The 18,141-nt window shown below is 38.8% G+C and overlaps 1 long non-coding RNA gene across 1 annotated transcript in view; it reads right to left on the bottom strand.

Moving 5' to 3' along the window:
* Positions 1 to 8,153: 8,153 nt before the first annotated feature.
* LOC306988354 overlaps positions 8,154 to 18,141 on the bottom strand; it is a 34,247-nt gene continuing 24,259 nt past the window's right edge. Inside the window, exon 3 of the long non-coding RNA XR_013795384.1 lies at positions 8,154 to 9,102. This is a non-coding gene — a long non-coding RNA (uncharacterized lncRNA). The remainder of the gene's footprint in view (positions 9,103 to 18,141) is intronic.

Here is an 18,141-nt window from a genome sequence, read left to right as displayed (position 1 = left end):
CTCTCTTTTATCCAATAACCCAGCAGGTAGAGAAAGAGAGAGAGTGAGAAAGGGAAAATAAAATGGATGCTCACAAGGGAAATTAAGTTGTCTTTCTGCTCCTTATAGATGTTATTTTACACTAATCTTGGACCAATGTTCCTGTCACAACTAAACATCGTAACCTTTGTAAGAGAAAAACTGGTCACGGATCTGCATGAGGGCCTCTTCTTTATATAAGCGGTCACCGATTTATGAAATAAATGGAATATTTTTTACTTTTAAAACCTTTAAAACCTTAAATTTTTTTGTTATTCTTAAAGTGTCCATATTGCGCTATTGTAAAGGCTCTTAATTTAGTTGTGTCTCCTACAACAGGTTTACATGCATCTGAGGTCAAAAAAACACTTTACATTTCTCATAATATACATTTGCAGCATCACCTCATTTCTCACAGTGTCTGAAACAGTTCAAAAGAGGATTCAGTCTCTTTAAACTCCTCTTTTCCGAGAGTATGTTGTGATTGGTCTACTCTGCTCTGATTGGTCAGATGGCCCAATGTGTTGTGATTGGTCTACTCTGCTCTGATTGGTCAGATGGCCCAATGTGTTGTGATTGGTCTACTCTGCTCTGATTGGTCAGATGACTCAGTCTGTTGTGATTGCTCTACTCTGCTCTGATTGGTCAGATGGTCCAGTGTGTTGTGATTGCTCTACTCCGCTCTGATTGGTCAGATGGCCCAGTGTTGTGATTGGTCTACTCTGCTCTGATTGGCCAGATGGCCCAGTGTTGTGATTGGTCTACTCTGCTCTGATTGGACAGATGGCCCAGTGTGTTGTGATTGTTCTTCTCGGGCAGGCAATGAAGAGCATATAGGCTGGCATTGCGCAAATTTGTTACAAAACCTAGTCAAAAATCAAGACAAAAATCGGAATTACTGACAACTCATTGCAGGCGGTTCAGAAATGCTTATTTCTTTTGAGAGAAAATAACTCCATAATCTTTGAAACTTTGCAGACCTTTTACATTCACAAACAACTATATTAAACAACAACACATCAAAGGCTGAAAAAGCATGATATGAGCACTTTAGGAGCAATTTATTACCAACATTTTATATAATTTTATTCTGCACTGAAAACTTTGCGTTTTTTCAAAACTGACTAATTTATTAGAGCTCATCTTGAAATATGTTTACTATCAAAGCATTCTCTTTTAAAAAAGGCATGTTAAAGTAAAACAAATTATGATTTTTTTAATGGAAATAAATCTGACAAGAGTTCAGAAACAAGCCTTTTAAGCTATATTCACACTATTGACCAGCGCACAAACATATGTCCGATTAACACTAACGAACGCTTTTCTTCACCAAAATAAGACAAGAAAATCGGAGACAAAGCAGCACAATTTGGAATAATTGGTCCGAGCTTGAGGTGTTGAGGGATAATTGGAGACGAATGAGGAGAGTTCTGCGTATAATTACTTGTCAGTTCTTGTTATTTCAGACCATTTCTTGACAGTGCAGGTTAAAAAAAGCCTAAAAGGAGAGCAACAACAACTCAACCCAACGAGGACAGAGATGTCGCTTTACTCCAAAGCCACAAGCACAAGAAGTATGAGGATGTATTACACTGAACATAGTGACGGGCATGTAATTACAAACTTAATGTTTAAATTAGGTGTCTAAATATTATATCAAAGAGATTATACCACTTCCATAGTATGGAGGGGGGGAAAAAGACTATGGAAGTCAATGGGACCAGCCTACTGTTTGGTTTTCAACATTAAAATATTTAATATCTTTTTTGTTCGTTCAGCAGAAGAAGAAAATTCATACAGGTTTGGAACAACTTGAGTGTGATTAATTTCATTTTTGGGTGAACTATCCCGTTAAAGGCTGTGCTTATTTGAACTACTATGTACATTCACAATGCAAGTGCCTTATTGCTTGTATAAAACGTTTCCACGTGATAACATATTCAAATGTGATTGTTCTATTGGCGTGATCTCATAGTTTTGATGACTTGACTGTTGTTGAGATGTAAATATTAATGATGGCGTCAATTTCAAACCTTTTCGAGCGCGATTCAGACCCTGACAATGTTAATGAACAAGAGGATCGTGCAGAACGGATTTCAAGCATGGACTTTGCCTAGCATGGACTTTCACAGGATGTTTCAGAGTGGTGTGTTTTTTTTATCATTTTCTTATAGACACCATTTTATCCATCATTTAATCTTATTTGTCGGAAAACTATGGTAATACAAACACTAATCGATCACAAAATCATGGATAATTTTCCTAAGAGGCGGAGAACAGTCTACCAAAAGCTAAGTTAAACACTACATCAATATCATAACTAATTAAAGCTTATAAAAGGCAGAACAGTGTCTGTCATTTTAGTGTGTCTGCGTGAGGTAATCGCAGCTGCTAACACACACAAGCTCTTGAAATCCCGCCCTCTGCAACAGCTCATTTGCATTTAAAGGGCCAGGCACAAAATGTGCGTTTTTGCAAACCCTCAAAAAGTGACAACTTTAACATGCTATAAAAATATCTGTGGGGTATTTTGTGCTAAAACTTCACACACTCTGGGAACATCAGAAATTGATTTTACATCTTGTGAAAAGGGCATTTTACCACCCCTTTAAAAAGCAATTTCTGCCAAAAATAGAACATTATTATTTTTTGTTATTAAAAAACAAACAAGCAAGCCCAGCCCAGGGGTCCGTTCTTCGTACGTTGCTTAAAACATCCGAGATCAAAAGAGACATCCAAGATGATATAATCGTGCTAATCATGATCTGGCTAATTGGGTTCTTCGAACACACCAGCCGGTTATGATTAGTATAGCTGGATTGAGTTATCTGAGATAATTGCGCGTGCATGCGCTGGTTTAAAAGGGGACATGTATCGATAGTAGAAACATTGATCAGCAACGCTGCTATTGGCTGCTCACCGTGGCCAAAGAGCACGCACAGTTTTTCTCCGCAGCAGAGCAAAAGCTAGTAGTCGAAGTTTATGCGGAATTTTAATGTTTAATGAAAACGCCAGGGAACACATCAAAGTCTGTAAAAGCCAGGAGATGGGGCTGGCAAATAGTAGCAAACAAATTAAATTCAATAGTGGGGACCATGTTAAATGTTTCTATCACTTGTTACAGTAGCCTATATACATTTTTGTATTTTAATTTAATTTCATAATTACTTTGTTTATTGTAATGTCAGAGCCACCACCCACTAGAACATTGGAACAAGTAAAAGTGAAAATGGTAATCTTTACTAAGCTACTTATACTGTTCTTGGTCTCTTTTAAAAATACACCGTTAAATGATGTGCATGTGTTGTTCATGTGCAGCAACCAAGAAAAAGGCTATACATTTTTTAAATAAAAAACAGGTGGTGGTCCTGCACCCCCACTTACTCCCCGACAGAAGGGTTGGCCCTTGGGTTGAATGTGAATTGACCCTATTGTGGGGGGCATCTCTGGGGGCGGCTCTTCCTTAGACCCACGGCAGGGACCAGTAGCAGCAACAGCTTCATTACTGGTAAATGAGCTTTTAATTATCTTAGTACACTGTAAAATAATTTGTTGCTGCATTAAATTAAGTAGGCCTAGTATCCAAATGGCTGGTCTAAAGCCTGAATTGCTTTACTTTATGAAAGTGAACACTGCATGTAGGCTAATGTAAAAATCTCTCTCTAAAAGAACACACAGAGTACTATTGCTGACCTTGCATAATATCTCTTATTGCAGGCAAAAGATGGCTTGATCACTGGCTTTTCTTTACAAAGAATAATTGAAATAAAAAAGGAACTAAGCATATTTGTCTTGTCTTTTATTAAACATTTAGTGAATTTTAAAAATGGTGTCCCAAAATTCTGTCCCGTGCCGCTCTGCTACTAGGTCCGTCCAAGTGCACTGGTGGAGGTCATCATCAGGCTGGAGATCATCAGGCTGGAGGTCATCATCAGGCTGGAGGTCATCATCAGGCTGGAGGTCATCATCAGGCTGCACCTCCACCACAGGGATCCTCTCCTTTCTGATGTGTAATGATGTGTAATACGGCACATGTAACAATAATGTCACAGTCCCTGTCAGGTGCATCCCTCAGACTTTTCAGACACTGAAGTTTTCCCTTTAGTTGCCCATGGTCAATTTAAAACTGTGCCCTTGTCCTGGCTAGAGCTCCATTGTCCTTGCTGTGGGTCAGGGAATGGGGTCATAAAATACTGCCTGCAGGTATAGCCCCTGTGTCTCCAAGCTGTAATGTTGTAATCACCTACATAATGAATAAAATATAGTTATGTTAGGCTCAGAATACGTGTAGTCTATACAGTGTGCTTGATATTTATATTTTCCGTTTCCATGTTCAAATAATGTGCTACATGTGACTATGTGACTGATATGGTATAGTGTCACACACCACCAAGACATTTTAGTCAGTCAACTGCATACTTTTTGATTCCATTCCTAATAATATTACTAATATGATATATTTAGAATTGTAATAGTAACTTACCTGCACATTTACTGTTCACAAAATCCTCTTCATTGAGGCCTTGATGGGAACGTGTGTACAGTCTCTGGCACCAATCACGTTAGTGAAGCCTGACACAAAGGCTACTGTAAATCATACTTATTGGTTGAGTCATGATTGCATGATCTTCATTAAAAAATATAATGTACCTGCATTGGCAAAAAAAAAAAAAAAATGTATCTTAAAAAAACTTTTAAAAAAGCTTGAGCGCGAGGTAAACTTTGTGAATGGCACGACGGGCAGCACTTTTCACCAAGTTCACCGTATCACTCGCAAAGAATCTCAGGGAAATGCACACAGTTTGTGCTGTTGTTAAAGCCCGACTCCGACATTAAATGTGTTGTTCCAACAAATTAATGATACAAATGACACTCACGAGTCACGAGAAAAACTATATCTCTCTAAAAGTACGCTATCGCGCTGCGCTAAAGGACTTCCCGGATCACCTCCGCTTATAAAGCCGGGATCTAATCCTGTTAACATGAAATAAGCCTGCTCGCGAGCAGGTTTAAGATTGCGCACCTGTTGCTATGACAGCAAGTCCAGGATGAGCGTCGAAGAACCAAACAATCCAAGATCATGCCAAATCGCCAACAATCAAATCCAGCTAAGTGAGTTAGCGACGTACGAAGAACGGACCCCTGGTGTGAAAAAAGTTTTTCTCCAACATTACTATATTATAAGAACTTTGCAATTACATGCCAACTAACTCTCATTAGAGTATTAGTAGTCTGTAGCCGACTGTTAGGTTAGGTTTTTGATGTTAGGGTTCGGGTTAGTAGAATAAGTTTACATGTATTTGCAAAGTAATTAATAGTCAGTAAAATGTTTTTTTGGGGGAGCATCAAAATAAAGTGTTAGCAGATTTTAAGCAGACAGTCTACTAATACTCTAATGAGATTTAGTTGACGTTGCAAAGATACTTACGTCTAATGTGGACCATCAAAATAAAGTGTCACTGAAAATGAGTTCTTCACCAAATATATATATTTTTCCAATGTATTTTATGATCTATTGCACAATCCCCATCCAAAACTGTTGCACTTCCATTATGCTATTCTCTGTTACTCCTTAGAAATTTGGAGTGACCCAACTTGGCTTTCAAGCATAACATTGGCATTGCTGCCCAATTAAACACGGCAGATATTGCTGTGAAATGGACCAGGTCTCGCATATACGTTTATTCCAGTATCCTTTGTACAGGCCAATTCTCTATGGCCCATTTACAACAGAGCGGCTTTGTAATTTATTTTCCTGGAGACTTGCTCTTAATCACGTCTCTTATTAGTTTGTAATGGTTCACTTGTTAGGGCACGTCCTGCAGATTGTATTATACATGCGTGTTGACTTATTAATATACTGTTTAATACACTTCACTTGTTAATGTAACAACAAAATTAATGTTTGTGTGTAATATCACAAAGCATTTTTTTAATTAAGGACATCGTTTTATCACATCTTATCAGATCTGTCTTTTCTTGAATCAGCAACTTTTGAACTAAATTAACATGTTTCAGGTGCGATGACTATCACGAAACGGCGTTATCGTGAGCGTCAAAGCTTTTGCTGACAGCGCGGGCAGATTATCGCAGGCACTAGTGCCACTTCTGGGCTAATTATTGGGCGTCACAGACGCGCGGGCTGTTGTCTCCCGCCGTAAATCTAAACAAATCGCTTTTTTGCACATGACAGCCACTTCCAATTAGTACACAAAGGACGAAACCAGCTATGAAATGAGCTTAAGTGATTATGGCACAGTGATCTAATGCAGAAGCTTTCAATGTTTTTTTTTTTTTTTTTTGGTTGGTTTGAATCAAAATATGTTAAGGAAGAGGGCTAATTGGTGGTGAGAGAGGCGGATGGCTCCTGTACTGGCGGTGGTGTGATTTTCAGTACTATATTTTTCTGCATGACCAAGAGTTCAAAGAATATTTTCATATTAGACTGAGAGAGGAAATGCAGAGTTATAAGAAGTAGGGGAAAAAAAATCCTTTGCTGATATCAGCAAGCTTTCGTCAAGTGGCACAATTTTCTCAGGCAGGTTTTAATGAAATCGTTCCTTCCTTCACAAAGAGAATCGGATTGAAAATATTCTGAAAAAGCGGTGTATTATTTCTGACTGAAATCCAAATTAATGACATTCTTAGAGTCGTGCCTTCTTAAAAGTACTTTTAGACTTTATTGAAACTTAAAATTGACTGTACAGTATGTGCTTTGTAAAAAAAAAAAAGTCTGGTGTTTGTGATAAATTTTTTTTGGGGCGTGTTGTTTCTAACTTTAATTAATATAATATAAAAGTGTGTAATATGAATGCAATCCAGACATAGTATATTTGTCATGTTGTCATTGACATGTGACCAATGTACTGACTACAGGGGTATTTTAAGTATTATTTATATATATATATATGCTCGTCCAACGCTACCTCACGACCAATTCGTACAAATTTGTACGAGTGATTAAAAGGTGGCTAATTCGTACGAATTTCTACGACCTCAATCGTACGAATTTGTACGATTTGTCTAAACCCACGTGATGGGTAGGTTTCGGGGCGGGGTCAGGGGTAGGTCATTAGTATGAATTCATACGATTTTGGTAAATCGTAAAATATGTACGATTTAGCAAAAAATGTACAAATTCGTACGAGTGAGGTCGTCTGAATTGGTACGAATTAGCCACCTCGTAAAATTCGTACGAATTGCCGTGAGATCGGGTTGGCTCGTCACACTATCAGATGAGAACAAAACTTAAACTGAATAATGGCGCTATTGCCTTCAGTATTGACCAATTTTGAAACATCAACATTTAGGCTATGTTTATACGGAAACGATCTGAAGAGAAAACGCAAAAGTGGCGTTGCATTATCACTTTTTATTCTGCGTTTAGACAAGCGTTATGAGGGGGAAATCTGCAAAATCTGCAGGCATATGGTGACGCAAAAGTGTGTGAAATTCGATGTAGTGTGCACTCCAGGCGGCTAGGTGGCAATGTGAAGCACTCAAAGTGAAAAAGACGCTGACACAGTTTTTCATGTTTAATACGGTAAAGCTGCTGTTTTAACCCTCGGTGCTCTTCGCGTGTCGCTCAGAATTATCATTTTGTTTGTCAATGAAATGCTATATTTTAGTTTGATAATGTTTTGTTATTTTCCTGTACTGGTGCATGCCTGTGACGTAAACGCGTACGCGACGCCTTCACTGTCTAGCAGACTTTTGCGTTTTTACTGTTTTTTCCCTTTAGACGGGAACGGGATGGTGGAGCGTTTTTAAGATTTCCACTCTGGAGGGTGGTTTCACTTTTTTGCGTTTTTAAGCCCCAAAAACGCCGTCTCCGTGTAAACGAAAGGCACATCCGATAAAATATTTTTACGTTTTCACCCGCGAGCGTTCTCGTGTAAACAGGGCCTAATATTAAACTGATTTGAATCAGCACTGAACTGACTTGTATAAACTGAAATGTATAATAATGACCCTATTGTCTTTTTAGAGCTGCTTTACAGCAGGATTTGACTCATAATTGATGCAGTTTGCATTATTGATTCTGTTTGAAACAATCTGTATTGTATAAAGCGCTACATAAATAACCGCGACTTGACTTTTAAGATTTGAAGTACACTACAACTGCTCATTCGATACAATCAAGGCCAGTTTATTTCCACAAGTGTTGACATAGCCGCACAGATAAGTGTTTAGATCTTCATTTAGGCTCTTGAGCAGGTTCCGTTGGTTCTCAGCACCAATTGATCTTCACAGAGTCACCCGAGTTGAATGTTTCACGTCGGCCATCAAAAAAAAACGGTAATCACCTCATTGCTTTTGCATTTAAGGCTGTGAGAAATGTAGTCCCTCCCTGACAGTTTCGCCTTAATTAAATGTACCTCGCTAGTGAGTTCATGAGAGACCAATGACTCTTCAGGGTTCTCTGTAAATCACAAACTGCTTCGCGCAAACAACCGATCGCTCAGCGGCTGAATACATCTGTTCCGCTGCCCTCTTCAACATGGACAATATTTGTCTATTCTCTTGGCAGTCTTTCATGTGAGGCCCGGATTTATACGGCCACACTTCATTATTTGCGCGGCCGGTATTTATGTTCATTAGTCCCAGTGATGGGTTTTTCTGTGTAATATATCGCCGGCGTTTATGTGCGTTGTGGGTGAGCAATTGGAATGCCTATTGATTTCTGAAGTGATTTAACACTGATTTTCAACAAGCGTGGAAAATGGCTTTGCCTCCGCTCAAGAGCTCGGTTCACTTTAGCAGCGCTCAGTGGGTGAAGTCGGTCGGGGAAGGTTAATTATTAATTGCGTTGTTTGTTTATAGACTACAATATGCTTTACGAGATGTTTGGGAAGTGCTAAAGTAATCAGCACAGGTCTCGGCCAATAGAATCTTCATCCCTCAGCAGATCCAGATTGTCTCCGCTGTTTCCCCTGGAAGCTGTTTGGGTCGGATACATTGAGGGATTTGATTGCGGATGCACCACATCACACTCTCCTCCAGTGATGAGACAATCCGGCTCTGGCATTTTGTGGTGTCACAGTTGGTCAGGTTAGCCTGCGATATATCACTCCATCTTCTTTCCTGAAGTTAGTGGGATAGAAACAGACAACTGTCAGTTGGTAAGTGAGCAGACGTTTGCCACCCTGACAGATTGTTCACTCATGAACAATAGCATATTTTATCTTGCATTGTTTTACTCACATTTTATTTCGGGAATACATTGCATCTAACGTCATCTGTCGATGATAATCCACCGAATGCACATTTTCTAAATCCAGTCTCAATAACATACATAAGTGAAATTTATCCCCCCCCCCCCCAAATAGGACAAAGCTTTTACTCCAAACATGTAGTCATTTAATTGAAAGGATGGTAAATATTGTGTGGGTGCATTGGTTATACTCAAAACCATTATTGAAAACACAGTATTCTGTAAACATGCGTGCGCAGACACAAATAAACACGCATTAACATGTACAGATAATTATTCACAAATGTAAAATTAGAAATCCTTGAACACAAATTGATGGCTGAGAATTAATTATCAATCTGACACTTGTGAGCAGCAGACTTTTGATTTCAGACTTGCTAATGACCCTGTCAAAAAGAGTCAACAGACTGTGTTAATATTCACAGCTTCTTCTTTTTTCTTTTTTTTAACATATTTAAACAAGCACATTTCCATGCATAGATCATTGTCATGCAAAGTCCAGTGAATGGTTACAAAGAAAAATCTCCATTGGTTTCTGTTAGACAGCAATGCAATGCTAATTTAGCTCACAAATATGGACCGCTTTTATGTTTTTACGAGTTGCTGGTGGCTGTAATAATCGTATGGCGCAGGAAATACAATGACAAAGTCTTTACTTGGAAAATACGCAGAATAATACAGGAATCAAACACATCATACGAAACCATTTCCTACATAAACGAGATTGAACAGTGAACAGAGGATACTATAGGCTTAAATACACAGAGTTAACAAGGTAACTAAATGAACAACAGGTGAGCGTAATCCAATCAGAAACCAAAGAGAAACACTAGCAATAAGAACTCAGAGAAAACACAACAGGGAACAGAATGGAAATGAAATCATAACAGAATGAGACATTCGCACCCCCTCCCAGAAGGTGTGTCCTCGTGTCGTAACGAGTCCAACGGAGGAAAGAAGGAGAGAGGGAGGGATGAGGCTTGGAAGGAGGACGAGGGGGTAGGAGACCGGAGTAGAAGACAGCAGGAGAGACCAGGGTGGCGATGACAGTGGGAGGAGACGAGAGTAGGAAGAGCCAGGAGGGGACCCAGAACACAGCCAGGACGAAAGCTCACGGTTCAGTCGAAGGAGGGACGAGCTCTGGTGGAGACTCTAGTAAGCCCAGGTGACGACTGACTGAGATTGAGCCGATGGAAGTGGAGACCCAGTCGGAGCCGAAGAGCCAATGCAGCCTATGCGACACCGATGGATCTGGAGACAGAGGCGGAGCCGCTGTGACGACCATTCAAGGTGGAGCCAGAGTGCCAGAGGATTGAGGTGGAGCCGGTGGGACAGAGGACAAAGACAGAGCTGGAAGGAAGCCGGATGCACCCGAAGAAGTGGAGGGACGAAGCGCACCTGAAGACCCGGAAGTCCATGGCACAGGAAGAGCAACGTCTGACCAAGGCAGAGCTGGTGGGACAAGGGAGCCTGGTGGAGCTGTAAGGACGATGGTCCCAGGTGGTGCCGCGAGAACGAGGAGCCAAGGTGGAGCCGACTGGTCGACGAGTCAAAGTGGAGTGACGGGCTCAGTGGCTGGAGGCGAAAACAGGGGATTCTCTTGCCAAGCCAGAGCAGGAGACCGGAAGACCCGATGCAGATCCGTGCTGCAGAGTGGAGTCAACTGAGGAGGAGCCGAGGGACTGAAGGGTTACGGCGGGCCAAATGAACTGGCTGTTATTGACAGAGGAGGTGGGAGAGGGAGGCTGGGTGGGATCTTCAGACACACTGGAGACTTGGAGCTGGGCGAGACCAGCAGGGACAGGAGACTCAGGGAAATATCCTCCTCCAACTCCTCATAATCGCGGCAGGCTCGGGCTCCTTGTCTGAGGTGGGCTCTGGAATTGGCTGCTGGCTGGGATCTGGGTTCATAGTGGGGCTGGTGACGTCTTCATCCGCAACACAGATGATGATCCATTGTTCACCAGCACCCACTCAAATGCCTTATACCGCTCATTTAGGCTGGTGAAAAACACAACTGGATGGCAGATAAGTACATATTTAATCGCCATAATGTGTTTAGTCTTCTGTTACGAATTTCTGATGGCTGTAATAATCGCACGGTACAGGAAATACAATAACAAAGTCTTCACTTGGAAAATACGCAGGAGAATACAGATTATTTATTTGATTTTCTGCGCTTCACAGCTGCTGGTCACTGTTTAAGTTTATTATGTGGAAAAGAGCAGCATAAACATTGTTCGAAATATCTCCTTATGTATTCTACAGTAAAAGAAAGTCCTACAACAGCTTTTGAACAACATGATCATGAGTACATTTTCATTTTGAGTTAATTATGAAGTAAACTCTTGTGAGGTATGTTTTAACTTTTCAAAGGTCAATCTGAAGTGTTTTTTTATTCTTGTTAACTTCTCGGATCTACCCTGTTGAGATGCTCAAAGACTTCGGCGAGGGCTGTACCACATCAACACATATACAGAGAGCAAATGTACCGCTTTAATCTGAAGAGAGCAAGAGAAAGAAGCGAGGAAAAAGAGAGAGAGAGGATGAAGAACAGGTGTTATTGGAGAATCCCTGCGGCTTTCTTATACAAGGCCATAATGGATTTTTACTAACAGTGCAGTATGACACGCTCAGGGTCTGTCAGGATGAGGAGTGTCAGGTGCTGTTGATTGTGTCTGCAGGCATTCTGTTTGATCTTCACACACACACACACGGAGCGGTTTACCGTAATGTTTTTTTCATATACTCTCATATACTCATATAGGCACATATATATTCCTCCAGTTTAAAACACTCTTGTCTTTCTATTACCACACACACACACACACACACACACACACACACACACACACACACACACACACACACACACACACACACACACACACACACACACACACACACACACACTCATTTAGTATCATGGTATGTCTCAAAATACCATTTTACAACTTGATATCCCTTGTGTTTTATGATTTAATATATACATAATATTTATTAAAAATATAATACTATTTTTGATATACTCTTCCAATTGTATATAATATAACATATAACAAACATTTTGAAGAGTATATGATTAGTGCAGAAATATCATACGTTCAAAACATACTACAAATGCATATTTATAATGGCATCCTTTGAGTAAAAACATGAAAATTCATATATGTATTATATTATATTATTCTTCTTAACATGAAAATTAAAATTAAAATGTCAGTGTTACCATATGATATCTGTTATGAGTTACACTTTACAATTATTTATCAATATAAATGTGTAGTATTTTTTAAAAGTATGATATTTATGCACTTTTCATATACTCGTTTCATTAAATGTTATGTTATGTTGTAATGAAAAATGGCAATTCTTCACATAAAAATGCGAGTAGTCAATATAAAAATGACCTAGTGGTATTATCATATTATCATGATGGTATTTCTGATTATTATTACAATATCATGTTACCAGCTCAGAATGTATTTATTTTGTGCTGTAAGGGACGCATTTTATAAATGATCTCTTAACTTTGTCCAGCAGAAGCAGTGTTTCCGCCACATGCTGATTCTCACTGACGTCGTTCATTGTTCATTCCGTGTTCGTTCGGTTCCGTCGGTCGACAGGCAACGCCACAAAACAGAGGAGTGTATTTGCAGGTTTGGACGGCAAACGTGTTGTGAAAGGTCATCCAGCACCACATATTGAGTGCAGACTGTTAGGGAGATCTTTAAAAACACTCGTTATTTCAAAAGGGAAACCTGCTCCTGCGTGGACCCGCATTGTTGTCAAAATGGCTCTCAAAGGTCAGCTGTTGGAGTGTCTGTGTTTGTTCCTGTGCACATCGCTGTGACCCTTTATGCACCTGTATCGATTCCCTGAGTGCCAAACAAGCAAAGATGTCGCAGGAACCCGCAAAACACATTACGGGCTTTTAAAGGGAGGCAGGGGAAAAAAAGTTATAATCAGATATAAAGGCTGAATGCGAATGAAAAGACTACTGTAAAGAGAAAGAACTGCATTCAAAGAAACACTTTTTTCGGTTTTAGAGCAACAGAAACAAAAACGCTATTCATCCTAATTCATGCAGGTTTTGAATTTGTAGACTTGGGAACATCAGCTCATACACTTCTCATTAATGTGTTGACATACTATGTTATCTATCTGTCTGTCTGTCCTTCCATCCATCTATCTATCTATCCATCCATCTATCCATCTATCTATCCATCCATCCATCCATCTATCTATATATATCCATCTATCTATCCATTCATCCATCCATCTATCTATATATCCATCTATATATCCATCTATCTATCCATCCATCCATCCATCCATCCATCCATCCATCCATCCATCCATCCATCCATCCATCCATCCATCCATCCATCCATCCATCCATCCATCCATCCATACATCGTCTCTCTATGTCTCTGTCCGTATCTATCCAATATCCATCCATCCATCCTTCGTTCCGTCTCTCTATGTGTCTGGCCGTATCCATCCATCCATCCGTCTGTCCATATCCATCCATCCATCCGTCTGTCCATATCCATCCATCCATCCATCCTTCGTTCCGTCTCTCTATGTGTCTGGCCGTATCCATCCATCCATCCATCCATCCATCCATCCATCCATCCATCCATCCATCCATCCATCCATCCATCCATCCATCCATCCATCCATCCATCCATCCATCCATCCATCTATCTATCTATCTATCTATCTATCTATCTATCTATCTATCTATCTATCTATCTATCTATCTATCTATCTATCTATCTATCCTGACCTTTTGAACATTGTAATTATATTAAAATTATATTTGAAAATTTGTATAACATGTAAACAGAACACTTTGGCTGTTTACAATGAAATAAGTTTGGGAAAACTATTAACAAACATTAAAATTATCTATCTATCTATCTATCTATCCATCTATCCATCCATCCATACTGCAGCAGATAACAATTTTTATCTATCTGTTTATCTATCTGTCTATCTATTACTATTATTATTCACTGATATTTACAGTAATCTGTGAAAATTTTACTTGGCAAACTCGTAGTTTAAAACGCAACCCTTCATGACAGAACGCAATCACTCATTACCAAATTGCTGGCAGCTTTGGGAAATAATCCAAACCAGTTTCACAGCGTTTGATCTGTGATTTATATAGAATTGATGTCAACAAAGTGAAGTAATTTAATTCAGGGACTCCTCATATAAACACGGCCCAATTATGGTTACCTTCGCTTTGAGGCGTGCGCGCTCTTGTTATAAGTTTTATTAACATTCAAAATGTTTAATACGAGATCAGAGAATCCTGAGCTCAAGATCATTCCCGGTGTGTGCATGGGTCACGGCACACTTCAAAGGCCGCGTTTCCTTCTTACTTCAGCAAAAACACGATCTACGGATGGCAGTCGTGAAGGATAGTTTGTTGTGATGCACTGCAAATGGGTTTCTAGGAGCAGAGCGGATGATATGAATCAGTCTGACTCTTCAGACCATTCGCCGGAGAGCTTTCTGAAGCAAAGACTCACTTCGCTTGTGTTTCTTCCCACGGGCACTTGGGCTCTAGTTTAGCTAATGACTTGTTTTGAGGAGGATTCAATGGCCCTCTCTTTCCTGTTCATATCAAGCCCGAGAGGCTGAACATCTGCTAGTCTTGTCTAGGAAGTGGACACGCGTGAGCAAATCATGTTTTGCCAGTGCTGGAAACCAAATCTACCAAATTATTCCAAACATGCCTTTCAGTGCTTTAATTTGAAACGTAATAATGGTTACATAACAGAAATTAGGTACTTCGATTACACTGTAAACCTGAATAAGTTGGCAAAACTCAAAACATTTAAGGCAATCAATAATGTTTTTAAGTTATGAAATTCAAGGTTTAAGTACGCAGAACTCGCAGATTTTATTTTGTACTTAAACATTTCAAGTTAAGAACAATTAAAATGTATGAGTACACTAATTCATACAATTATCTCAAAACTTTCATGTAATCTCAAAGTGAACACTTGTATTACTATAAACTTAGCTAGCTTTAACAAGCTAATCTGGTAACATATTAATTTGTTTACGTTTTTGCAATAGCATGTTATACAGACGCATTTGCTGTATGAGTGCAACAATATAAAGATATTATTTGCTCTCAAATCAAGCTACATGCATCACTTGTCACCATGATGGTAACTACACTAAAACCAACATTAACATAAATTCTTCTAAATTAGCATAACAAAACATTAATCATACTAAATCTCCCACTTAACATTAATCTTGCACACAAAAAAAAACATTATATTACACATCATTTTAGCATTTACTCTCCCTTCCGAGTGCCATCATCAAAGCATGCTGGGAAATAGACATCCCAGCCGTTTCAGATAAACTTAAGTTCGTCTAAATTAAAAGAAATAATGTCATAAAACTCAAAACAATGAAACGGTTCAGTTTACTTAAAATATATCAGTTCTGTGAACTTGAAAGAAAGTGCAAAATACTCATAAAAGTTAATTTGACTAAACTAATTTATTTTAAGTTCATCCCACTAATTCATTATTTAGAGCATTAGGGTTTACAGTGAGAGTTACATGATGAACATTTCCCTTGAATCACACATTAATTTGGTAATATAAAAAAATAGAATAAGCATGCTTTTGTCCTTGATTTGTCTTCCTATAGTAAACACTAAGAAAACCCCATTTCCTAAGACCTTTTAAATTGTTTACCTGCAGATATTACGCAGCCGGAAAATTTGTGCTACCGGTAAAAATGACCAAGTGTGTGATGTCCAAACGTGTGATGGAAAGCTGTTTTTCAGGGTTTATGTAAAACACGCCGCCTGCATACATTGCCGTCGCTAATAGGCCCATTTGGATGCTTGTGTTCTGAATCCATCAAACAGTTTCCTGTGCTGTTGAAAACAGATGCAGAGATACAGGCTATGTTTGGAATCGCATACTAACATACTAGTTACTGCTTTGCATAACATTTATGATGTCCTACCTGTGTATGTATGCACATGTTCTGTATGTAGAGCAGTGTTATTTTAGTATCATTGATGTCATTTTTGTTCATTTTTGATTTAGATCTTATGTATTTTCCATACAATAAAATCTAATGGTATGGAATCTTGCTTAAAGATTTAAAAAAGTACAGAAAAAAAAAGTAAAAAATGCAATTAAAAATCTGACAAATAAGAACTTTCTCCAAATTGTGAGATATAAACTAGCAATTATGTGAAAACTATGAGGTATAAACTGTAAATTGTAAGAAAAAAGTAAGAATAGTGAGATAAAAAGTTACAATTACCTTTTTTAATTATGTGGTGAAAAATGCTCTCACACAATGAAAAATAAAGTCAGAATTGCGAGATATAAACTTGTAATTGCGAGATGTAAACTTGTAATTGGGAGAAATAAAGTCAGAATTGCTAGATATATACTTGTAATTGGAGAAATAAAGTCAGAATTGCGAGATGTAAACTTGTTATTGGAGAAATAAAGTCAGAATTGCGAGATGTAAACTTGTAATTGCGAGATGTAAACTTGTTATTGGAGAAATAAAGTCAGAATTGCGAGATGTAAACTTGTAATTGCGAGATGTAAACTTGTAATTGGATAAATAAAGTCAGAATTGTGAGATATATACTTGTAATTGGAGAAATAAAGTCAGAATTGCGAGATGTAAACTTGTAATTGCGAGTTGTAAACTTGTAATTGCGAGATGTAAACTTGTAATTGCGAGATGTAAACTTGTAATTGGGAGATGTAAACTTGTAATTGGGAGAAATAAAGTCAGAATTGTGAGATATAAACTTGTTATTGGAGAAATAAAGTCAGAATTGCGAGATGTAAACTTGTAATTGCGAGATGTAAACTTGTAATTGGAGAAATAAAGTCAGAATTGTGAGATATATACTTGTAATTGGAGAAATAAAGTCAGAATTGCGAGATGTAAACTTGTAATTGCGAGTTGTAAACTTGTAATTGCGAGATGTAAACTTGTAATTGCGAGATGTAAACTTGTAATTGCGAGATGTAAACTTGTAATTGGGAGAAATAAAGTCAGAATTGTGAGATATAAACTTGTAATTGCGAGAAATAAAGTCAGAATTGCGAGATGTAAACTTGTAATTGCAAGATGTAAAAATGCAATATATGAACTCAAAATTGCATTTAGAACTTGCAATTCTTAGATATTTGTGAGTTATAAAGTCCATAAGCAGAAAGCTTGTTTTCCTTTTCAATGGCAGCCTTTGCAGAGATTCAATCCCAAGATTTAGAGGCCTCGAAACGCCAGCACTGATGCAAGAACCCTTGAACATGTCATCCCTGCACCTCATATCTTTCCACAAACCTGGACTCGGGATCAGATCCCGAAACAATTTACGATAATTCACGACGACGACAACAGCAAAATCTGAGCCTGTCCAAGCTCTGGCAAACCCTTATTTTCACTCACTGTGGTCATTACAATAATAGCAAATGATCGTAGAGAGAAAGAATGGAGAACAGAGAGAAGGGAGCGCCGGAGAGATCAGCGTCACTGTGATGCTATGCTAGCTGACTGGTGTGTGTGTGTGTGTGTGCGTGAGTGATAGTGGATCTCTCCGAGGCTGGTAATGCGGAGGCATTAATAGAGCTCTGATGTGAAAATAACGAATAACCCTGAGCACAGCTCTGAGATGGAGCCATTAGCCCGAGGCTGTCGTGCTGGCCAGCGTTCCAGAGTGTCACACAACACTTCACGCACCACCATTAACATGATTCCACATTAAAACTAGCAGATACTGTTTAGAGTGGTGCTTAAAGCTGCAAACAGGCTTTTCAGATGTGATTAAAGGTGCCATGTTGTACTTTTTTGTAACATTTGGGGGTTTATTTTTCATTTCAAGTGCA

This window comes from Phoxinus phoxinus, assembly GCF_949152265.1.
Source record: "Phoxinus phoxinus genome assembly, chromosome: 20".
Taxonomy (NCBI): domain Eukaryota; kingdom Metazoa; phylum Chordata; class Actinopteri; order Cypriniformes; family Leuciscidae; genus Phoxinus; species Phoxinus phoxinus.
The sequence above is the reverse complement of the archived record's forward strand: the minus strand, read 5'-3'. Positions and strand labels throughout refer to the sequence as shown.